This window comes from Anomaloglossus baeobatrachus, chromosome 1, assembly GCF_048569485.1.
Source record: "Anomaloglossus baeobatrachus isolate aAnoBae1 chromosome 1, aAnoBae1.hap1, whole genome shotgun sequence".
Taxonomy (NCBI): Eukaryota; Metazoa; Chordata; class Amphibia; order Anura; family Aromobatidae; genus Anomaloglossus; species Anomaloglossus baeobatrachus.
The window spans coordinates 942,754,333-942,778,919 of NC_134353.1; the positions used below are offsets into that span (position 1 = coordinate 942,754,333).

The following is a 24,587-nucleotide window of genomic DNA, read 5'->3' on the forward strand; positions in this document are numbered from 1 at the left end:
CAGGCTGCACTGGATACAATGTATCTGTATGGAGTCCCGCTGCACTGGATTACAATGTATCAGTATGGAGTCCAGTCTGCACTGGATACAATGTATCAGTCTGGAGACCCACTGCACTGGATACAATGTATCAGTATGGAGGCCCCGCTGCACTGGATACAATGTATCAGTATGGAGTCCCCGCTGCACTGGATACAATGTATCAGTATGGAGTCCAGTCTGCACTGGATACAATGTATCAGTATGGAGACCCGCTGCACTGGATACAATGTATCAGTATGGGCCCAGTCTGCACTGGATACAATGTATCAGTATGGAGTCCAGTCTGCACTGGATACAATGTATCAGTATGGAGTCCAGGCTGCACTGGATACAATGTATCAAGTATGGGGCCCAGTCTGCAGCTGGATACAATGTATCAGTATGGGCCCCAGTCTGCACTGGATACAATGTATCAGTATGGGGCCCAGTCTGCAGCTGGATACAATGTATCAGTATGGGAGACCCGCTGCACTGGATACAATTTATCAGTATGGGCCCAGTCTGCACTGGATACAATGTATCAGTATGGAGTCCAGTCTGCACTGGATACAATGTATCAGTATGGAGACCCGCTGCACTGGATACAATGTATCAGTATGGAGCCCAGGCGCACTGGATACAATGTATCAGTATGGAGCCCAGGCTGCACTGGATACAATGTATCAGTATGGAGCCCAGCTGCACTGGATACAATGTATCAGTATGGAGACCCGCTGCACTGGATACAATGTATCAGTATGGAGCCCAGGCTGCACTGGATACAATGTATCAGTATGGAGCCCAGGCTGCACTGGATACAATGTATCAGTATGGAGCCCAGGCTGCACTGGATACAATGTATCAGTATGGAGCCCAGCTGCACTGGATACAATGTATCAGTATGGAGCCCAGGCTGCACTGGATACAATGTATCAGTATGGAGGCCAGTCTGCCCTGGATACAATGTATCAGTATGGCGTCCAGGCTGCACTGGATACAATGTATCAGTATGGCGTCCAGGCTGCACTGGATACAATGTATCAGTATGGAGCCCAGGCTGCACTGGATACAATGTATCAGTATGGAGCCCAGGCTGCACTGGATACAATGTATCAGTCTGGAGTCCCGCTGCACTGGATACAATGTATCAGTATGGAGTCCAGTCTGCACTGGATACAATGTATCAGTATGGAGTCCCACTGCACTGTATACAATGTATCAGTATGGAGACCCGCTGCACTGGATACAATGTATCAGTATGGAGTCCAGCTGCACTGGATACAATGTATCAGTATGGAGTCCAGTCTGCACTGGATACAATGTATCAGTATGGAGTCCCACTGCACTGTATACAATGTATCAGTATGGAGACCCGCTGCACTGGATACAATGTATCAGTATGGAGTCCAGCTGCACTGGATACAATGTATCAGTATGGAGTCCAGTCTGCACTGGATACAATGTATCAGTATGGAGTCCAGTCTGCACTGTATACAATGTATCAGTATGGAGACCCGCTGCACTGGATACAATGTATCAGTATGGAGCCCAGGCTGCACTGGATACAATGTATCAGTATGGAGTCCAGTCTGCACTGGATACAATGTATCAGTATGGAGCCCAGTCTGCACTGGATACAATGTATCAGTATGGAGTCCCACTGCACTGGATACAATGTATCAGTATGGAGACCCGCTGCACTGGATACAATGTATCAGTATGGAGCCCAGGCTGCACTGGATACAATGTATCAGTATGGAGCCCAGCTGCACTGGATACAATGTATCAGTATGGAGCCCAGCTGCACTGGATACAATGTATCAGTATGGAGTCCAGGCTGCACTGGATACAATGTATCAGTATGGCGTCCAGGCTGCACTGGATACAATGTATCAGTATGGAGGCCCGCTGCACTGGATACAATGTATCAGTATGGAGTCCAGGCTGCACTGGATACAATGTATCAGTATGGAGCCCAGGCTGCACTGGATACAATGTATCAGTATGGAGCCCAGCTGCACTGGATACAATGTATCAGTATGGAGACCCGCTGCACTGGATACAATGTATCAGTATGGAGACACGCTGCACTGGATACAATGTATCAGTATGGAGCCCAGGCTGCACTGGATACAATGTATCAGTATGGAGGCCAGTCTGCACTGGATACAATGTATCAGTATGGCGCCCAGTCTGCACTGGATACAATGTATCAGTATGGAGCCCAGGCTGCACTGGATACAATGTATCAGTATGGAGTCCAGGCTGCACTGGATACAATGTATCAGTATGGAGCCCAGCTGCACTGGATACAATGTATCAGTATGGAGCCCAGCTGCACTGGATACAATGTATCAGTATGGAGCCCAGCTGCACTGGATACAATGTATCAGTATGGAGCCCAGCTGCACTGGATACAATGTATCAGTATGGAGTCCCGCTGCACGGGATACAATGTATCAGTATGGAGCCCAGGCTGCACTGGATACAATGTATCAGTATGGAGCCCAGCTGCACTGGATACAATGTATCAGTATGGAGTCCAGGCTGCACTGGATACAATGTATCAGTATGGAGTCCAGGCTGCACTGGATACAATGTATCAGTATGGAGCCCAGCTGCACTGGATACAATGTATCAGTCTGGAGTCCCGCTGCACTGGATACAATGTATCAGTATGGAGTCCAGGCTGCACTGGATACAATGTATCAGTATGGAGCCCAGCTGCACTGGATACAATGTATCAGTCTGGAGTCCCGCTGCACTGGATACAATGTATCAGTATGGAGCCCAGCTGCACTGGATACAATGTATCAGTATGGAGGCCCGCTGCACTGGATACAATGTATCAGTATGGAGTCCAGGCTGCACTGGATACAATGTATCAGTATGGAGTCCAGGCTGCACTGGATACAATGTATCAGTATGGAGCCCAGCTGCACTGGATACAATGTATCGGTATGGAGCCCAGCTGCACTGGATACAATGTATCAGTATGGAGCCCAGCTGCACTGGATACAATGTATCAGTATGGAGCCCAGCGGCACTGGATACAATGTATCAGTATGGAGCCCAGCTGCACTGGATACAATGTATCAGTATGGAGCCCAGCTGCACTGGATACAATGTATCAGTATGGAGCCCAGGCTGCACTGGATACAATGTATCAGTATGGAGCCCAGGCTGCACTGGATACAATGTATCAGTCTGGAGTCCCGCTGCACTGGATACAATGTATCAGTCTGGAGGCCCGTCTGCCCTGGATACAATGTATCAGTCTGGAGTCCCGCTGCACTGGATACAATGTATCAGCTGAAATGTAATCAAAACTGCAGAAAGCAGCCCAATAAAGTGACATCACTGGAATCAGGGTCTCAGCCCCTCATTATGAGACCCTCAGATTACATAGCAAAAACCTGCTGACAGATTCCCTGTAAGGACACCTCTAATATCCCCCCTCCACCAGCCGGAGGCAGCTGAACAGTGAGATCCTGCAATTCTCTTCTGTGACCTTCTCCGGAGACTGAAGGTTTGAATTCTGTCCTTATCAGAGTCCAGAAGGTCAAAACCTGGAAAATGCCATTAATACAAGGACCCAGATCTCAAGGCGAATATTCCCAACATCCGCAGGAAACAGTAAAGATGGATGAAAAAAAATGAAGAGTAGCAGATAACAGGAACATAATATATATATATATATATATATATATATATATAATATATATATATATATTATATATACACACACACATACACATATATACATACACATATATACATACACACACATATATACATATATATACATACACATATATACATACACATATATACACATACACATATATACATACACATACACAGTATATAGTAAATAAAGTTAAAAAAATACAAATAAAAGGATTTTCTTTACCACAAAATGTAACTATCAGGCAATTTTCTGTTGTAAAAGATTCCGATAGAATGATGGCCCCTGTGACTTGCAAGACTCCCTACTGAATAACAAAAAATGTCATCCCTCTAACGTTTAACCCCTTCACACCCTGGCCCATACATGTACTTCAGAGCCCGCGCCGCATGGATGGAGTGGGCTCGGGAGTAGTGAGTGGAGCGGGCTCGGGAGTAGTGAGTGGAGCGGGCTCGGGAGTAGTGAGTGGAGTAAGCTCGGGGGTAGTGAGCAGAATAGGATCGGGGACTGCCAGGGCGGAGCGGGCTCAGGAGTAGTGAGTGGAAAGGGCTTGGGGGCTGCCAAGGCAGAGTGGATTCGGGAGACGTGAGGAAGGAGCGGGCTTAGGAGTAGTGAGCGGAGCGGGCTCGGGGGCTGCCAGGGTGGAGCGTGCTCGGGAGTAGTGAGTGGAGCGGGCTCAGGGGCTGCCAGGGCGGAGCGGGCACGGGAGTAGTGAGTGGAGCGGGCTCAGGGGCTGCCAGGGCAGAACGGGCTCAGGAGTAGTGAGTGGAGCAGGCTCGGGGGCTGCCAAGGCAGAGCGGGCTCGGGAGTAGTGAGCGGAGGGGGCTGCCAGGGCGGAGCGGGCTCTGGAGACCCGCGGAAGGAGCGGGCTCTGGAGACCCGCGGAAGGAGCGGGCTCTGGAGACCCGCGGAAGGAGCGGGCTCGGGGGTAGTGAGCGGAGCAGGTTCGGAGTGTGGAAGGAGCGGGCTCGGGGGTAGTGAGCGGAGCGGGCTCAGGGGCTGCCAGGGCGGAGCAGGTTCGGGAGACGTGTGGAAGGAGCGGAATTGGGAGTAGTGAGTGGAACGGGTTCGGGGGCTGCCAGGCCAGAGTGGGCTCAGGAGTGATGTCCGCTCCATACAGAACAGATGCCGGCTGCAACACTAAGCAGGCATCCACCCATAACAGCAGCACATGGCGCTAGCAGTGGCTTAACTATTTAAATGCCGCTCTCAACAACTGATTCCAGCAATGCATGTCCGACACCTCCTCTCAACATGATCATAGGGGACGGATGGGTCACCAGTGAAGGCATCTGTCACTGCCATCATGGTACTCCTTAGCTATGGGCAGAGCTTCAGAGAAAGCTACGATTTATACTATATGCAGCAATACTGTGGGATTGTTGTAAAGCAGTACATAGTGTAGGTAATAAAGCAATTGCAGGCTGCCATCTCCTAAAGGGTCTAAAATGTAAGGTACAAAATAATATTTTTTTAAAATAAATAAAAATATTACTTTAAATAATTTCCCTTTTTAAAATGTTAAATATTATTATTATATATTTGGCATCACTGAGTATCAAATTATAGAATTTAAAACAATTTGAATGCTTAAAAAAAAAAAAAAAATCAAATACACCAGAATCTAAACATTTTTTTTTTTCTCTTCCAAATTTATGAAACTTTGTTTTCCGACTAAATTATAAAAGAAACAATAAATATTTGGGTTGCAATTAAATAATTTCTCCAGGTCATTTCTGCTACACAATGAACGCTGTAAAAACATAACTTGAAAGAACCATGAGGAATTGTGTTTTGTTTTTTGTTTTTTTGATCACAAATTCACCCCACTTGAATATTTTTCCATGTTCTTCAGTGCAACAATAAAACTAATAGTTTCATCCTTAAAAAAAAAAAAAGTTATTACTGTTGGTAAAAGAGGGAAAAATACAAAATGGCAAAAACAAAAAAAGAAATCATGGGGTGCCAAGAGTGTTCACTCAGTCTCCAGCAATGCATTTTCCCGACCCATAGGATTTCTGCAGTAGATTTTCCACCGTGTATTTTTTTGCGGCAAATCTGCTGCATTTTTCTGCGGCAAATCTGCTGCATTTTTCTGCGGCAAATCTGCTGCATTTTTTTGCGGCAAATCGGCTGCATTTTTTTGCGGAAAATCGGCTGCATTTTTTTGCGGAAAATCGGCTGCATTTTTTTGCGGAAAATCGGCTGCATTTTTTTGAGGAAAATCGGCTGCATTTTTTTGAGGAAAATCGGCTGCATTTTTTTGAGGAAAATCGGCTGCATTTATTTTGAGGAAAATCGGCTGCATTTTTTTGAGGAAAATCGGCTGCATTTTTTTGAGGAAAATCGGCTGCATTTTTTTGAGGAAAATCGGCTGCATTTTTTTGAGGAAAATCGGCTGCATTTTTTTGCGGAAAATCGGCTGCATTTTTTTGCGGAAAATCGGCTGCATTTTTTTGCGGAAAATCGGCTGCATTGTTTGCGGAAAATCGGCTGCATTGTTTGCGGAAAATCGGCTGCATTGTTTGCGGAAAATCGGCTGCATTGTTTGCGGAAAATCGGCTGCATTGTTTGCGGAAAATCGGCTGCATTGTTTGCGGAAAATCGGCTGCATTGTTTGCGGAAAATCGGCTGCATTGTTTGCGGAAAATCGGCTGCATTGTTTGCGGAAAATCGGCTGCATTGTTTGCGGAAAATCTGCTGCATTGTTTGCGGAAAATCTGCTGCATTGTTTGCGGAAAATCTGCTGCATTGTTTGCGGAAAATCTGCTGCATTGTTTGCGGAAAATCTGCTGCATTGTTTGCGGAAAATCTGCTGCATTTTTTTGCGGAAAATCTGCTGCATTTTTTTGCGGAAAATCTGCTGCATTTTTGCATGAGATTTTCAGAAACCTCGTGTGATTGCTGCAATAAATATTTGCAACGTGAAGTGACAGGAGAACCGATACCTGACAATGTCTGTTGCAGATGTCAGGGCCAATTTTACCCTTTGGTGCGGTCACTTGCAGAATTATTTTTTAAATGCATTTTCAAAAAGTGTGAACGTGGACTAATAATCCATATTTATTTCTAGCACAGAATTTCCATACAACACGGAATTTCACAAGACTGAAAGCAGAAGACTGAGCAGAGATAAGAGAAGATTGTTTGAGTAAACAGGAGGAACATTTGTATCGATGTCAGTCTGTGAATTCTTTCCAAACTTATTTTGTTTACTAGAATCCAAAACATAGAAACCTTGTAACAAATCGGGTGCAAAATTAAAGGAACATTCCATGAATTCAGCTCTGCTGCATCTGCTCAGAGAGGACGGACGATGCTGTAACTATCATTCTGCAAGATTCAAGATCCGGAATAGTTTGTTACAACTTTTCACTGTTTTATTACAAATACTAAGAACCCGATCCGTAAATCTTCAGGGCGTATTTGCTATTTTTGATGGGGCAGAAAACCCTTGAAACGTTGCTACATTTTTGCACAATGCAAAATATTTGTGACTTAGTTTTTACTCTGGTCCCATCCAGATCCGGTTTGTCCGGTGTGCACAACGCCAACTTTAATAAACTGGGCGCTTTTTGATTGTTTTTATCCTTTTTAGAGCAAGAAGTTGCATGTTTAGAAAAATGATGGAATTATTGTAAGGGCGGAATATTTTATATCTGCCTTATGTAGTATCACCCCAGGGGTGAGCTGCCCCGGCGGCTGCTTTCCAGAGTCATCACTAGTTACCAGTACTGAGCACCTGAGCATGGTAGTGCCCGCTCATCACTAGTTACGTGTACTGAGCACCTGAGCACGGTAGTGCCCGCTCATCACTAGTTACCAGTACTGAGCACCCGAGCATGGTAGTGTCCGCTCATCACTAGTTACCAGCACTGAGCACCCGAGCATGGTAGTGCCCGCTCATCACTAGTTACCAGTACTGAGCACCCGAGCATGGTAGTGCCCGCTCATCACTAGTTACCAGTACTGAGCACCTGAGCATGGTAGTGCCCGCTCATCACTAGTTACCAGTACTGAGCACCCGAGCATGGTAGTGCCCGCTCATCACTAGTTACGAGTACTGAGCATCCGAGCATGGTAGTGCCCGCTCATCACTAGTTACCAGTACTGAGCACCTGAGCATGGTAGTGCCCGCTCATCACTAGTTACCAGCACTGAGCACCTGAGCATGGTAGTGCCCGCTCATCACTAGTTACCAGCACTGAGCACCCGAGCATGGTAGTGCCCGCTCATCACTAGTTACCAGTACTGAGCACCTGAGCATGGTAGTGCCCGCTCATCACTAGTTACCAGCACTGAGCACCTGAGCATGGTAGTGCCCGCTCATCACTAGTTACCAGCACTGAGCACCTGAGCATGGTAGTGCCCGCTCATCACTAGTTACGTGTACTGAGCACCTGAGCATGGTAGTGCCCGCTCATCACTAGTTACCAGTACTGAGCACCCGAGCATGGTAGTGCCCGCTCATCACTAGTTACGTGTACTGAGCACCTGAGCATGGTAGTGCCCGCTCATCACTAGTTACCAGTACTGAGCACCTGAGCATGGTAGTGCCCGCTCATCACTAGTTACCAGTACTGAGCACCTGAGCATGGTAGTGCCCACTCATCACTAGTTACCAGTACTGAGCACCTAAGCATGGTAGTGCCCGCTCATCACTAGTTACCAGTACTGAGCACCTGAGCATGGTAGTGCCCGCTCATCACTAGTCCTATGCCATTGCATCTTTCAGCCTCATTCACATGTCCAGGAGCCGTGTTCATGTCCTGTCTATCCACGGATAGATTATAATCTTTGGGGCTGTTACATATCAACATTGTTCGCAAAAAATAATGGCGACGAGTACGTTTTCAATCAGAGTCACAGATCAAAATGACAGGTACAAGTCTATGGGAGCGTGAAACTCCTGGATGTCCCCAGTGTACACATCTATACATACAGTATATATCGGTGCTCGTTAGGGAGGGGGATACGGCGTATTCACTGTGATTCATTCTTTTACACAACTTCATCCTTCCCCTCCGTCTACACCCAGAGACGCTGCGCCAGTTCTCCAAAATCCTCGCCGCTGACACATGAAGGAAACCATCAATGGAAACATTTACTGGAAAATTGTATTTTCTATTTATAACACAAATCACTGAATCCAGAGGAAAAATGGCAACAATGTCTGCAACAGCGCGCGACACACACACACACACACACAGCGCGCGACACACACACACACAGCGCGCGACACACACAGCGCGCGCGACACACACACAGCGCGCGACACATAGCGCGCGACACACACACAGCGCGCGCGACACACACACAGCGCGCGACACACACACAGCGCGCGACACACACACACAGCGCGCGACACACACACACACAGCGCGCGACACACACACACAGCGCGCGACACACACACAGCGCGCGACACACACACACAGCGCGCGACACACACACACAGCGCGCGACACACACACACAGCGCGCGACACACACACAGCGCGCGACACACACACACAGCGCGCGACACACACACAGCGCGCGACACACACACAGCGCGCGACACACACACACAGCGCGCGACACACACACACAGCGCGCGACACACACACACAGCGCGCGACACACACACACAGCGCGCGACAACACACACAGCGCGCGACACACACACAGCGCGCGACACACACACACAGCGCGCGACACACACACACAGCGCGCGACACACACACACAGCGCGCGACACACACACACAGCGCGCGACACACACACACAGCGCGCGACACACACACACAGCGCGCGACACACACACACAAGCGCGCGACACACACACACAGCGCGCGACACACACACAACAGCGCGCGACACACACACACAGCGCGCGACACACACACACAGCGCGCGACACACACACACAGCGCGCGACACACACACACAGCGCGCGACACACACACACAGCGCGCGACACACACACACAGCGCGCGACACACACACACACAGCGCGCGACACACACACACACAGCGCGCGACACACACACACACAGCGCGCGACACACACACACACAGCGCGCGACACACACACACACAGCGCGCGACACACACACACACAGCGCGCGACACACACACACACACACAGCGCGCGACACACACACACACAGCGCGCGACACACACACACACAGCGCGCGACACACACACACACAGCGCGCGACACACACACACACACAGCGCGCGACACACACACACACAGCGCGCGACACACACACACACAGCGCGCGACACACACACACAGCGCGCGACACACACACACACAGCGCGCGACACACACACACACAGCGCGCGACACAGGAGCAGCAGAGACGACGCAATAATGCACAATTATAAAAACAACATCAAATCTGCACCAAGAATCACAGTGCACTGCTGCAGAGTCATAGTGTGGGAAATCAGATACTGGACGTCACCCAGCTTTCCCAGGAGCAGATAAACGGCACCGCAGACACCAAGGTATGAACATCAGAAAAGCTGAAATTGATACAAAAAGACCGGCAACATCAACACAGAAATCATAATATTCTCATCACACAATGCCTCCATATACATATTATATACAGCCGTGTAATAAACACTACAGTCCCCCCAGTGTGTAATAAACACTACAGTCCCCCCAGTGTGTAATAAACAATACAGCCCCCCCCAGTGTGTAATAAACAATACAGCCCCCCCCAGTGTGTAATAAACACTACAGTCCCCCCCAGTGTGTAATAAACACTACAGTCCCCCCCAGTGTGTAATAAACACTACAGCCCCCCCCCAGTGTGTAATAAACACTACAGCCCCCCCCAGTGTGTAATAAACACTACAGCCCCCCCCAGTGTGTAATAAACACTACAGCCCCCCCTAGTGTGTAATAAACACTACAGCCCCCCCCAGTGTGTAATAAACACTACAGCCCCCCCAGTGTGTAATAAACACTACAGCCCCCCCCCAGTGTGTAATAAACACTACAGCCCCCCCCCCAGTGTGTAATAAACACTACAGCCCCCCCCCCAGTGTGTAATAAACACTACAGCCCCCCCCCAGTGTGTAATAAACACTACAGCCCCCCCCCCCAGTGTGTAATAAACACTACAGCCCCCCCCCCAGTGTGTAATAAACACTACAGTCCCCCCAGTGTGTAATAAACACTACAGTCCCCCCCAGTGTGTAATAAACACTACAGCCCCCCCCCAGTGTGTAATAAACACTACAGCCCCCCCCCCAGTGTGTAATAAACACTACAGCCCCCCCCCCCAGTGTGTAATAAACACTACAGCCCCCCCAGTGTGTAATAAACACTACAGTCCCCCCAGTGTGTAATAAACACTACAGTCCCCCCCAGTGTGTAATAAACACTACAGTCCCCCCAGTGTGTAATAAACACTACAGCCCCCCCCAGTGTGTAATAAACACTACAGTCCCCCCAGTGTGTAATAAACACTACAGCCCCCCCCAGTGTGTAATAAACACTACAGCCCCCCCTAGTGTGTAATAAACACTACAGCCCCCCCCAGTGTGTAATAAACACTACAGCCCCCCCCAGTGTGTAATAAACACTACAGCCCCCCCCAGTGTGTAATAAACACTACAGCCCCCCCCAGTGTGTAATAAACACTACAGCCCCCCCAGTGTGTAATAAACACTACAGCCCCCCCCCAGTGTGTAATAAACACTACAGTCCCCCCCAGTGTGTAATAAACACTACAGCCCCCCCCAGTGTGTAATAAACACTACAGCCCCCCCCCAGTGTGTAATAAACACTACAGCCCCCCCCCCCCCAGTGTGTAATAAACACTACAGTCCCCCCCAGTGTGTAATAAACACTACAGCCCCCCCCCCCCCAGTGTGTAATAAACACTACAGCCCCCCCCCCCCCAGTGTGTAATAAACACTACAGCCCCCCCCCCCCCCCCAGTGTGTAATAAACACTACAGTCCCCCCCAGTGTGTAATAAACACTACAGTCCCCCCCAGTGTGTAATAAACACTACAGTCCCCCCCAGTGTGTAATAAACACTACAGTCCCCCCCAGTGTGTAATAAACACTACAGTCCCCCCCAGTGTGTAATAAACACTACAGTCCCCCCAGTGTGTAATAAACACTACAGCCCCCCCCAGTGTGTAATAAACACTACAGCCCCCCCCCCCCCCCAGTGTGTAATAAACACTACAGCCCCCCCCCCCCCAGTGTGTAATAAACACTACAGCCCCCCCCAGTGTGTAATAAACACTACAGCCCTGTGCAGGGGTGCAGCAGTCCCATGTAACAGTCTCCTCCACACGCTGCCCTGGCTCTCGGCTCCGTACAATCAGTGCTCTGCGCTCCCGGCCTCAGCCCCGGCCTCCCGTTCCCCAGCCCCTGACTCACAGCCGGTGCCGTCCGCGGCCGCAGAGGAAGCAGCGAGCGGGAGTCTCCGCCGTCCCCGAGCACTGAGCATCCAGATCCCGGCGCCGTGACGTCCCCTCCAGGATCCGAGCTGCCGCAGCCACAGCCCGCCCCCTGCCGCCCGGAGGAGGAGCCTGCCGCCCGGAGGAGGAGCCTGCAAGCGTGTGCATCAGAGCCGGAGCCCGCCCCCTGCCGCCCGGAGGAGGAGCCTGCAAGCGTGCGCATCAGAGCCGGAGCCCGCCCCCTGCCGCCCGGAGGAGGAGCCTGCAAGCGTGTGCATCAGAGCCGGAGCCCGCCCCCTGCCGCCCGGAGGAGGAGCCTGCAAGCGTGTGCATCAGAGCCGGAGCCCGCCCCCTGCCGCCCGGAGGAGGAGCCTGCAAGCGTGTGCATCAGAGCCGGAGCCCGCCCCCTGCCGCCCGGAGGAGGAGCCTGCAAGCGTGTGCATCAGAGCCGGAGCCCGCCCCCTGCCGCCCGGAGGAGGGGCCTGCAAGCGTGCGCATCAGAGCCGGAGCCCGCCCCCTGCCGCCCGGAGGAGGAGCCTGCAAGCGTGTGCATCAGAGCCGGAGCCCGCCCCCCTGCCGCCCGGAGGAGGAGCCTGCAAGCGTGTGCATCAGAGCCGGAGCCTGCCCCCTGCCGCCCGGAGGAGGGGCCTGCAAGCGTGTGCATCAGAGCCGGAGCCCGCCCCCTGCCGCCCGGAGGAGGGGCCTGCAAGCGTGCGCATCAGAGCCGGAGCCCGCCCCCTGCCGCCCGGAGGAGGAGCCTGCAAGCGTGTGCATCAGAGCCGGAGCCCGCCCCCTGCCGCCCGGAGGAGGAGCCTGCATGTTTACATCAAAGCCGGAGCCCGCCCCCTGCCGCCCGGAGGAGGAGCCTGCCGCCCGGAGGAGGAGCCTGCATGTGTACATCAGCGCAGGAGCCCGCCCCCTGCCGCCCGGAGGAGGAGCCTGCATGTGTACATCAGCGCAGGAGCCCGCCCCCTGCCTGTATGTACATGTATGTAGCGTGCAATGTGTGCTATTGCTGTGTGTGTTGCGCTGGTGCAGGTTCCAGGTACAGTAGAGCGGGACTGTCACCAGAGGCGCCATCTAGTGGATGTGCTGAGATAGCAGCATGGAAGAGAATGGAAGTGACAGACGCAGGTTGTTGGGGGGTCTCCAGAGGAGCCGGTATAGAGTAGTGTATGAGTGTGAGAAGAGGCGGCCTCGGTGCTAGGGTCACTCGGGTAAAGAGGTTCGGAGGCTGCAGCTCAAAATTGGACTAAGGCGACATTTCCTCGACCGTTCCATTTTTGCGGTCCGCAATAAACGATCCTGTTTTTTCACGGATGCATCCGTGTGACAACCGCATCCATTCCGTATACGGTCCATGTGTCATCCTTGTGGCATCCGTGTGACAATTGCATCCATTCCATTCCGTATACGGTCCATGTGTCATCCTTGTGGCATCCGTTTGACAACCGCGTCCGTTCCATTCCGTATACGGTCCATGTGTCATCCTTGTGGCATCCGTTTGACAACCGCGTCCGTTCCATTCCGTATACGGTCCGTGTGTCATCCGTGTGACTTCCGTTTTTTTGCGGACCGCAAAAAACGGAAGGAGAGTTACATACAGTCCAAGGTATCTGGCCAGATGCTGGTCCATATACAAAGTCCATGGGGAACAGAATCTGGGGCAAAGGGGTAGGAGCAAGTGCTACATACTCACCAATCACCGGGGCGGCTCACACTGCTCCCGCGGAGGCTCTTTGATCTTCCCGAGCCGGCCACTCATTAGGCTCATACATATTCACTCCTCCCCCCGTCTGTGATTGGTTATAGTCAGACGCGCCCCCACGCTGAGTGACAGCTATCTGACTGCAACCAATCACAGCCGCCAGTGGGCGGGTCTATATCGTACAGTACAATAAATAAATAATTAAAAAAAACTGCATGCGTTCCCCCCCAATTTTGATACCAGCCAAGATAAAGCCTCACAGCTGCTGGCTGATATTCTCAGGCTGGGGAGACCCACGTCATTGGGAGCCCCCCAGCCTAAAAATATCAGCCAGCAGCCTGACAGAATTGCCGCATCCATTAGACTTTACAGCACTCATCCCGATGCCCTGGTGCGGTGGCAAAAGGGGTAATATATAGGATTGATACCAGCTGTGTAATGTTACCTGGCATCAAGCCCTGGGGTTGTGATGTCACAGCATCTATCAGATACCCGACATCACTAACCCAGTCAGTAATAAAAAAAAACAAAAACAAATTTTATTTGAAAAAAACCACTTCCCAAAACATTCCCTCTTTCACCAATTTATTTGAAAGAAAAAACAAAGCCAGATCCGGCGTAATCCAATAAGGGGGTCCCACGATGATCCATACTCACTGTCCCAGTCAATGAAGGACAGAACGTTCCCCATTGGCTGGGAGAGTAATGTAGTGACCTGAGCTAACATCATGAGGTCAGCGCAGGTCACTGCAGGGAATGACAAGCGCCGCCATCAGGAGGTTAGCGCCGGAGCGGGACACAGACTGCGGCACCCAACGGAAGTCACACGGAAGTGCTTATATGCGGCTTCCAGGGATTTTGCGGGTTCATTGACTTTTATTGAGTCACGGTCTATCATTACGGAACAGAATAGGACATGTTCCATAATAACGGAACAGACATACGGCATCCGATGTGTTTTTTTGTAGGATCGGATGCACACGGAAGTGCTACTGTGTACCATCCAATCCTACACAAGACATTGAAAAGATGCTCCTGTCCGTGGGTCCGCAAAAAGCAGGAACTGACCAGGACAAACGGAACGACCGTCTGAATGAGCCCTAAGGTGAATGGAGTCAGGGGAAAGACACAAAGAGGTGGAGGAGCCTGCAGGTGTGCACATCAGTATCAGAGCCCGCCCCCTGCCATCCGGAGGAGGAGCTTACTGGTGTGTAATGTTCTTGCTACATCCAGTCCTGTATATATCTCAGGCTTTTTCTTTATGATAGCTCCCGCCTTTCCGTGTGCAACGGGCGCTCCAGCCTCTCCGTGTGCATCGGGCGCTCCCGCCTCTGTGTATGCACTCCCACCTCAGTCTGTGCACTGGGCGCTCCCGCCTCTCTGTGTGCACCGGGCACACCCACCTCTGTGTATGCACCGGGCACTCCCGCCTCTGTGTATGCACCGGGCACTCCCACCTCTTCCTGTGCACCGGGCACTCCCGCCTCTGTGTGTGCACCGGGCGCTCCCGCCTCTGTGTATGCACCGGGCGCTCCCACCTCTTCCTGTGCACCGGGCACTCCCGCCTCTGTGTGTGCACCGGGCGCTCCCGCTTCTGTGTGAGCACCGGGCGCTCCCAACTCTGTGTGTGCACCGGGCGCTCCCGCCTCTGTGTGTGCAACGGGTGCTCCCACCTCTGTGTGTACACCGGGTGCTCCCACCTCTGTGTATGTGTGGCGCCCTGGACAAGCCAGGACGTCACAGGTACTGCAACAACACACCCCACACCCCGGTTAGGAACATCAAAGTCAGACACAAATCCTTGTTGCCTCCCTCCAGGGGCTGATGTCCACACCAGGTGAGGTGGAGCCAGGTGGTTGGCCCCACACACCGAGGAGTTCACAGTCCTGGAGGCGGGAAAAGAGTTCAGTTAGAGTTGAGGAAGTGGTAGTGGAGCAGACTGACCGTGTCCAGGTACGTGGCCCGGGCACAGAAACAGCAAGGTTGGCAGACGGTGGTGACCGTCTGCAGGCGAGGTCGATTGACGCACAACCGTATGGACCGGGGACAGGCGGTGGCCCGCCGGTACCGGACCAGGGAGCGAAGAGAGGCCAGCACAATTCGGCAGGGCTTACGGACCCCGACCAGGCTTGGAGTCGCCGTTAAACCGGTCAAATCCGTCAGCGACGGGAACCTCCGGGGTTTCCCAGCAATAAAGACCCGACTGAAGGCAACCGCTCAACCGTGAAGGGAAATACAGCTACCGCCACAGCTAGAGTTCCCAGGGCCAGCGCCTGCGGGCAAAAGGGGCTCCTCCGGCAAACATACCGCTGGGGAGCGGGTTACCGGTGGGAAGCCATCGGGGGCCGAGAACATAACACCGGTGCAGGGAGAGACAGTTACCGCCAACCTACCTGGAGTGACCGTCGCAGCCGTCTGTGGGACTTGTCCATCCAGCCGTTTGTTTTACTAGAGACTCCGTGTGCGTTACTGGCTGAGTAAGTACCACCGTGCCGTCTGGCACTGCGCTGCCCCGCGACCCTGCACCTGCCAAGCCCCGCAATCCATCAAACAGACAACAACTCCGGGCCCCGGGACTACCAAAATCCCCCTACCCACGGAGGGGAGGAAAACATCCCAGCTGCTCCCTGTCATCGCTCCCGGGATCCCCGTACAGAGCAGCGGTGGCGCCCCAACCTCACCACACACCGTGGGTGGCGTCACAAACCGACATCCCAAACACCAACAAAACTCACCTTTCACTCACGGGCGAGGAGTGCCGCTCGAGTCCCCGGATCCGGCCCACCGCTCGAGCCACCGAGCAGCAGCAGCGCCGGACCCGAGCGTACTGAGCGCAGCGCCCAGCCGCCCGCGACATATGCACCGGGCGCTCCCGCCTCAGTCTGTGCACTGGGCACTCCCGCCTCTCTGTGTGCACCGGGAGCTCCCACCTCTGTGTATGCACCGGGCACTCCCGCCTCTGTATATGCACCGGGCACTCCTGCCTCTGTGTATGCACCGGGCACTCCCACCTCTCTGTGTGCACTGGGCATTCCCGCCTCTCTGTGTATGCACCGGGCGCTCCCGCCTCTGTGTATGCACCGGGCGCTCCCGCCTCTGTGTATGCACCGGGCGCTCCCGCCTCTGTGTATGCAGCGGGCGCTCCCGCCTCTGTATGTGCAGCGGGCGCTCCCGCCTCTGTATGTGCACCGGGCGCTCCCGCCTCTGTGTGTGCACCGGGCGCTCCCAACTCTGTATGTGCACCAGGCGCTCCCGCCTCTGTGTGTGCACCGGGCGCTCCCGCCTCTGTGTATGCACCGGGCACTCCCGCCTCTGTGTATGCACCGGGCACACCCGCCTCTGTGTATGCACCGGGCACTCCCGCCTCTGTGTATGCACCGGGCACTCCCGCCTCTGTGTATGCACCGGGCACTCCCGCCTCTGTGTATGCACCGGGCACTCCCGCCTCTGTGTATGCACCGGGCACTCCCGCCTCTGTGTATGCACCGGGCACTCCCGCCTCTGTGTGTGCACCGGGCACTCCCGCCTCTGTGTGTGCATCGGGCGCTCCCGCCTCTGTGTGTGCATCGGGCGCTCCCGCCTCTGTGTGTGCACCGGGCGCTCCCGCCTCTGTGTGTGCACCGGGTGCTCCCGCCTCTGTGCATGCACCGGGCACACCCACCTCTGTGTATGCACCGGGCACTCCCGCCTCTGTGTATGCACCGGGCACACCCGCCTCTGTGTATGCACCGGGCACACCCGCCTCTGTGTATGCACCGGGCACTCCCGACTCTGTGTATGCACCGGGCACTCCCGACTCTGTGTATGCACCGGGCACTCCCACCTCTTCCTGTGCACCGGGCACTCCCACCTCTGTGTGTGCACCGGGCGCTCCCGCCTCTGTGTATGCACCGGGCGCTCCCACCTCTTCCTGTGCACCGGGCACTCCCGCCTCTGTGTGTGCACCGGGCGCTCCCGCTTCTGTGTGAGCACCGGGCGCTCCCAACTCTGTGTGTGCACCGGGCGCTCCCGCCTCTGTGTGTGCAACGGGTGCTCCCACCTCTGTGTGTACACCGGGTGCTCCCACCTCTGTGTATGTGTGGCGCCCTGGACAAGCCAGGACGTCACAGGTACTGCAACAACACACCCCACACCCCGGTTAGGAACATCAAAGTCAGACACAAATCCTTGTTGCCTCCCTCCAGGGGCTGATGTCCACACCAGGTGAGGTGGAGCCAGGCGGTTGGCCCCACACACCGAGGAGTTCACAGTCCTGGAGGCGGGAAAAGAGTTCAGTTAGAGTTGAGGAAGTGGTAGTGGAGCAGACTGACCGTGTCCAGGTACGTGGCCCGGGCACAGAAACAGCAAGGTTGGCAGACGGTGGTGACCGTCTGCAGGCGAGGTCGATTGACGCACAACCGTATGGACCGGGGACAGGCGGTGGCCCGCCGGTACCGGACCAGGGAGCGAAGAGAGGCCAGCACAATTCGGCAGGGCTTACGGACCCCGACCAGGCTTGGAGTCGCCGTTAAACCGGTCAAATCCGTCAGCGACGGGAACCTCCGGGGTTTCCCAGCAATAAAGACCCGACTGAAGGCAACCGCTCAACCGTGAAGGGAAATACAGCTACCGCCACAGCTAGAGTTCCCAGGGCCAGCGCCTGCGGGCAAAAGGGGCTCCTCCGGCAAACATACCGCTGGGGAGCGGGTTACCGGTGGGAAGCCATCGGGGGCCGAGAACATAACACCGGTGCAGGGAGAGACAGTTACCGCCAACCTACCGGGAGTGACCGTCGCAGCCGTCTGTGGGACTTGTCCATCCAGCCGTTTGTTTTACTAGAGACTTCGTGTGCGTTACTGGCTGAGTAAGTACCACCGTGCCGTCTGGCACTGCGCTGCCCCGCGACCCTGCACCTGCCAAGCCCCGCAATCCATCAAACAGACAACAACTCCGGGCCCCGGGACTACCAAAATCCCCCTACCCACGGAGGGGAGGAAAACATCCCAGCTGCTCCCTGTCATCGCTCCCGGGATCCCCGTACAGAGCAGCGGTGGCGCCCCAACCTCACCACACACCGTGGGTGGCGTCACAAACCGACATCCCAAACACCAACAAAACTCACCTTTCACTCACGGGCAAGGAGTGCCGCTCGAGTCCCCGGATCCGGCCCACCGCTCGAGCCACCGAGCAGCAGCAGCGCCGGACCCGAGCGTACTGAGCGCAGCGCCCAGCCGCCCGCGACATATGCACCGGGCGCTCCCGCCTCAGTCTGTGCACTGGGCACTCCCGCCTCTCTGTGTGCACCGGGAGCTCCCACCTCTGTGTATGCACCGGGCACTCCCGCCTCTGTATATGCACCGGGCACTCCTGCCTCTGTGTATGCACCGGGCACTCCCACCTCTCTGTGTGCACTGGGCATTCCCGCCTCTCTGTGTATGCACCGGGCGCTCCCGCCTCTGTGTATGCACCGGGCGCTCCCGCCTCTGTGTATGCACCGGGCGCTCCCGCCTCTGTGTATGCAGCGGGCGCTCCCGCCTCTGTGTATGCAGCGGGCGCTCCCGCCTCTGTGTATGCACCGGGCGCTCCCAACTCTGTATGTGCACCAGGCGCTCCCAACTCTGTATGTGCACCAGGCGCTCCCGCCTCTGTGTATGCACCGGGCGCTCCCGCCTCTGTGTATGCACCGGGCGCTCCCGCCTCTGTGTATGCAGCGGGCGCTCCCGCCTCTGTGTATGCACCGGGCGCTCCCGCCTCTGTGTATGCACCGGGCACTCCCGCCTCTGTGTATGCACCGGGCACACCCACCTCTGTGTATGCACCGGGCACTCCCGCCTCTGTGTATGCACCGGGCACACCCGCCTCTGTGTATGCACCGGGCACTCCCGACTCTGTGTATGCACCGGGCACTCCCGCCTCTGTGTATGCATCGGGCGCTCCCGACTCTGTGTATGCACCGGGCACTCCCGCCTCTGTGTATGCACCGGGCACTCCCGCCTCTGTGTATGCACCGGGCACTCCCGCCTCTGTATGTGCACCGGGCGCTCCCGCCTCTATATCTGCACCCGGGCACTCCCGCCTCTGTGTATGCACCGGGCACTCCCGACTCTGTGTATGCACCGGGCACTCCCGCCTCTGTGTATGCACCGGGCACTCCCGCCTCTGTATGTGCACCGGGCGCTCCCGCCTCTATATCTGCACCCGGGCACTCCCGCCTCTGTGTATGCATCGGGCACTCCCGCCTCTGTGTATGCATCGGGCACTCCCGCCTCTGTGTATGCATCGGGCACTCCCGCCTCTGTGTATGCACCGGGCACTCCCGCCTCTGTGTATGCACCGGGCGCTCCCGCCTCTGTGTATGCACCGGGCACTCCCGCCTCTGTGTATGCACCGGGCACTCCCGCCTCTGTGTATGCACCGGGCACTCCCGCCTCTGTGTATGCACCGGGCACTCCCGCCTCTGTGTATGCACCGGGCACTCCCGCCTCTGTGTATGCACCGGGCACTCCCGCCTCTGTGTATGCACCGGGCACTCCCGCCTTTGTGTATGCACCGGGCGCTCCCACCTCTGTGTATGCACCGGGCACTTCCACCTCTGTGTATGCACCGGGCACTCCCGCCTCTGTGTATGCACCGGGCGCTCCCGCCTCTGTGTATGCACCGGGCGCTCCCGCCTCTGTGTATGCACCGGGCGCTCCCGCCTCTGTGTATGCACCGGGCGCTCCCGCCTCTGTGTATGCAGCGGGTGCTCCCTACTCTGTGTATGCACCGGGCGCTCCCGCCTCTGTGTATGCACCGGGCGCTCCCACTTCTTCCTGTGCACCGGGCGCTCCCACCTCTGTGTATGCACCGGGCGCTCCCGCCTCTGTGTATGCACCGGGCACTCCCGCCTCTGTGTATGCACCGGGCGCTCCCGCCTCTGTGTATGCACCGGGCGCTCCCGCCTCTGTGTATGCACCGGGCGCTCCCGCCTCTGTGTATGCACCGGGCGCTCCCGCCTCTGTGTATGCACCGGGCGCTCCCGCCTCTGTGTATGCACCGGGCGCTCCCGCCTCTGTGTATGCACCGGGCACTCCCGCCTCTGTGTATGCACCGGGCACTCCCGCCTCTGTGTATGCACCGGGCACTCCCGCCTCTGTGTATGCACCGGGCACTCCCGCCTCTGTGTATGCACCGGGCACTCCCGCCTCTGTGTATGCACCGGGCGCTCCTGCCTCTGTGTATGCACCAGGCACTCCCGCCTCTGTGTATGCACCGGGCACTCCCACCTCTCTGTGTGCACTGGGCATTCCCGCCTCTGTGTATGCACCGGGCGCTCCCACCTATGTGTATGCACCGGGCGCTCCCGCCTCTGTGTATGCAGCGGGCGCTCCCGCCTCTGTGTATGCACCGGGCGCTCCCGCCTCTGTGTATGCACCGGGCGCTCCCGCCTCTGTGTATGCACCGGGCGCTCCCGCCTCTGTGTATGCAACGGGCGCTCCCGCCTCCTTGTATGCAGCGGGCGCTCCCGCCTCTGTATGTGCACCGGGCGCTCCCGCCTCTGTGTATGCACCGGGCGCTCCCAACTCTGTATGTGCACCAGGCGCTCCCGCCTCTGTGTATGCACCGGGCACTCCCGCCTCTGTGTATGCACCGGGCACACCCGCCTCTGTGTATGCACCGGGCACTCCCGCCTCTGTGTATGCACCGGGCACTCCCGCCTCTGTGTATGCACCGGGCGCTCCCGCCTCTGTGTATGCACCGGGCGCTCCCGCCTCTGTGTATGCACCGGGCGCTCCCGCCTCTGTATGTGCACCGGGCGCTCCCGCCTCTTCCTGTGCACCGGGCACTCCCACCTCTGTATGTGCACCGGGCACTCCCGCCTCTGTGTGTGCACCGGGCACTCCCGCCTCTGTGTATGCACCGGGCGCTCCCGCCTCTGTGTATGCACCGGGCGCTCCCGCCTCTGTGTGTGCACCGGGCGCTCCCGCCTCTGTATGTGCACCGGGCGCTCCCGCCTCTATGTATGCACCGGGCACTCCCGCCTCTTCCTGTGCATCGGGCACTCCCACTTCTGTATGTGCACCGGGCGCTCCCGCCTCTATGTATGCACCGGGCACTCCCGCCTCTTCCTGTGCATCGGGCACTCCCGCCTCTGTATGTGCACCGGGCCCTCCCGCCTCTGTATGTGCACCGGGCCCTCCCGCCTCTGTATGTGCACCGGGCCCTCCCGCCTCTATGTATGCACTGGGCACTCCCGCCTCTTCCTGTGCACCGGGCACTCCCGCCTCTATGTATGCACCGGGCGCTCCCGCCTCTTCCTGTGCACCGGGCACTCCCGCCTCTATGTATGCACCGGGCGCTCCCGCCTCTATGTATGCACCGGGCACTCCCGCCTCTGTATGTGCACTGGGCGCTCCCGCCTCTATGTATGCACCGGGCGCTCCCACCTCTTCCTGTGCACCGGGCACTCCCGCCTCTGTGTATGCACCGGGCATTCCCGCCTCTGTGTATGCACCGGGCGCTCCCTCCTCTGTGTATGCACCGGGCGCTCCCGCCTCTGTGTATGCACCGGGCGCTCCCGCCTCTGTGTATGCACCGGGCGCTCCCGCCTCTGTGTATGCACCGGGCGCTCCCGCCTCTGTGTATGCACCGGGCGCTCCCGCCTCTGTATGTGCACCGGACGCTCCCGCCTCTATGTATGCATCGGGCGCTCCCGCCTCTTCCTGTGCACCGGGCACTCCCGCCTCTGTGTATGCATCGGGCGCTCCCGCCTCTTCCTGTGCACCGGACGCTTTTTTTCCATTCTAAAAACTGACATTTAACAGAACCGGAGATGAGCCTCATAATTAAGGTGCCTTAAATACCTGATGCCTCTTAGCCCAGCTGAGACACATTTCTGGGTTTGGGTGTACTGGCCTTTTAAGAAAAGAGGCAAGTCAGTGCGCACACCCTCCGGGCATAGAAAGGGGGCCTCTGCGGCACGCGCAGGCACTGGGATACAGCAGCGTGGACTGGTGACGGGGCAGGCACCGCTGGGCGGTTGGGAAGGTGTCAGAGCCAGGGGAGGGGGGCAGGACAGCGCAGGGACGGCTCTACGGCCGTTACATGTGTGTCACCCAGGGAATGGGGTACTCGGTCCCGAGCAGTTCACTATTTAGGGATGTCACTTTGGTGGCCGTTGCCCGGTCCCGTGTCCTGGGGCCTTTTTGTAAAGGGGTTATTTACATGGGAGATGAAAGTCATTTATGTGACGCCACCTGCGGGTTGCAATTATGAGGGAACCGCCGCTGCTTAGTGGAATTACCCCTGGGCTGATGGTAATGGCAGCTATGGAGGTAGGCCCTCCGCAGGCACGGCTGAGCCAGGGGGTTTGTGAGATGGGAGCTTTGCACTTTATAATGAAGGAGACCACTCCGGGGTTGTAATGAACAGTCTCTACTCACTTTAACCCTTGGACGGCTGGTTCAGGTCCCTGCATTCCAGTGCCAGTTTAGTGACTCGGTTACTCTGTCCCCAACACTCAGTGTAGTTGGGACCCTGAAGCCTGGAACTTTGGGGGTCCCCCAGCTGTGATACAGCGGTCTGTCCATTCGGCTGGCAGTGTGGACCCTGTGGGGAGATATGTGTCCGAACCCCGATCCTTGCAGTACTGCGGATGCCCCCAGATCTGTAGATCAGTGACGCCCTTGGAGAGCCCTCACTGTGCAGGAATTTGCCAGGCTGTGTGAAACTGTCGCCTGACCTAGGGTCCTGTGCCCCGTGCCAGTGGTGCTCCCTTGTACCGTTCCTGGTAACTTCACTCCAGAGGTATTCGTTTGCTCCTATACTGGCAACCTACTCCTGTTCACCGTTACACAGACCCAGCTCTAGGCACGTCCGTGCACTTCACTGTGCACCCCTGTTCTGACTTGTCCTCTCCCACCAGGCTGTCTAGTTCCCTGGTCTGGTTTCGCCCTCTAGGTGGCCCTTCCCCAGTGTCTGACTAGTGAATGCCCCTGGTGTGGTGTGGGTACTAGAATTTTGGTGTGTGCAGGTGTTACTGGCACTGGTGTTCCAGGTCCCAGAAGGTAGGCCCTGCATCCTTGTGGGGATGCAGTACCTAGTAGTGCCCTCAGTGGCTCAGGGGCGCTACACATGCAGTACCGTTCATGGCCACTGTGCGGCCTGTAGTGCGCCGCTGACTGTTTAATCAAAGGTCGATGGAAGTGCCAGAAATCAGATCCCCGACACCAGGACAGTTCGGTTGCAACATTTTCTAGAAAGGAGCATCCTGGCAAATCCATGAGTGTCCGGGCGGATGCCTTCTTTTTTTGTTTTGACAAATTAAAAATTCCTCATATCAGGACCTTTAAACCCTGCTCCTGGAAACATCCTAAAAATGTTCATTTTTTTCCCCTTTGTAAAGTTTGGGATTTTCCTTCCAAAATTGGGTCTGTTGGGATTTATGCCATGATGAACCTTCCATTGCAGACATGGGTTTGGCCCAATGTTTGTTACCCCCTTGGGGGCAGACTGAGCCCCTTGTCCACGGTCTGCCTCTATACAGCTATAATGTCCATATATCCTGTATGAGCCGCACAATTTCCACATACGAAGAAGACGTCATTCACAGACTGCAGCCGAGGAACAAGATGTTCCAGCAAGACACAAACATGTTACTGTAGTAAGTGTAGAGCGGCCGTGCACATTACTGTCTGCGCCGGTCACACACAATGCACCGACTGCAAGTGTGGATATACCGTCATGGACAAAAGTGTTGGCGCCTTTGAAATTGTTCCAAAAAATGAAGTATTTT

The 24,587-nt window shown here is 55.5% G+C and overlaps 1 protein-coding gene across 1 annotated transcript in view; it reads right to left on the reverse strand.

The window, feature by feature from the left end:
- The window catches only part of LIFR (LIF receptor subunit alpha), a 105,297-nt gene extending 93,101 nt beyond the window's left edge, over nucleotides 1-12,196 (reverse strand). Inside the window, exon 1 of the mRNA XM_075328680.1 lies at nucleotides 12,107-12,196. The gene's annotated coding sequence lies outside the window, so the exon portion shown is untranslated. The remainder of the gene's footprint in view (nucleotides 1-12,106) is intronic.
- Between the last annotated feature and the right edge of the window lie 12,391 nt (nucleotides 12,197-24,587).